At 42.0% G+C, this 873-nt stretch overlaps 1 protein-coding gene across 4 annotated transcripts in view; it reads left to right on the top strand.

Moving 5' to 3' along the window:
• drp2 (dystrophin related protein 2) overlaps positions 1–873 on the top strand; it is a 172,179-nt gene that overhangs the window by 156,261 nt on the left and 15,045 nt on the right. The window lies entirely within an intron of this gene.

The raw sequence follows: 873 nt of genomic DNA on the forward strand, positions 1-873 counted from the left end.
CAGTAACGCCTAGCCATCACCGGAAAAGTGCTTCTATTTTCCTTCACCGGTCTTCGTCCAGAACAACGAGATCTGTTGGTCCACTTCTTTAACTTTCTATGGAGAAAACCCAAGACTATACCACGAACCCAGACAGAGTACTGAAGGGAAATGAAAAATGAGCTGAAGTACGTAGGAGGGCGGAGCCAGGCTAGGTCCCACATATCACAGGGATAAAAGTAATTCCAATACTCCCCCTTATTTGCCATTTCTTTATTTTTACACTGATGGAATTGTTCTTATTTATGCCATGTATTTTTAAAAACCTTCAAACATTCTTCTCTTCTACAGCCTTTGGGTTATCTGTTACAGCAGTGAAAAAGCTACTGACAGACGATTTACAGAGACGCTGTCCTTGGTCCTGAAAAGCCTCACAGCAGCTCAAACACTACTCACACACGCACACACACACGGTTGCTGTCCGTGGTGCTGGATAGCAGCATATTTTTACCCTTTTATTACCTGCATGTTGATAGACAGGGTTTTATCCTTTATAATTGTGGACACTTGTATAGCTCTCACTCTGCGGCAAGTACAATTTCTGCAACTCTGAATTCTGGTCAGTCAGATGTGTGTAGACAGCTTGCTGTTTAGTTGCAGTTCATAATACAAAAAGGCCACAGGTCTTATTCCTACTACTTAAAAGGTAAACCGCACTGATTGTTTTATCTTGAGTTTGAGGGGGTGTATTTCCCCAGTGTGTGATAATAATCAATCTTTTGCTTTTCCCTGTATTTGTTCTGATGTATCCACTCTCCTGTATTGCTCTTTTGCGTGTCTGTATACGTGTGTGTGTGTGTTTGTGTGTGTGTGTGTGTGTGTGTGTGTGTGTGT

This window comes from Etheostoma spectabile, chromosome 10 (genome assembly GCF_008692095.1).
Source record: "Etheostoma spectabile isolate EspeVRDwgs_2016 chromosome 10, UIUC_Espe_1.0, whole genome shotgun sequence".
NCBI lineage: Eukaryota > Metazoa > Chordata > Actinopteri > Perciformes > Percidae > Etheostoma > Etheostoma spectabile.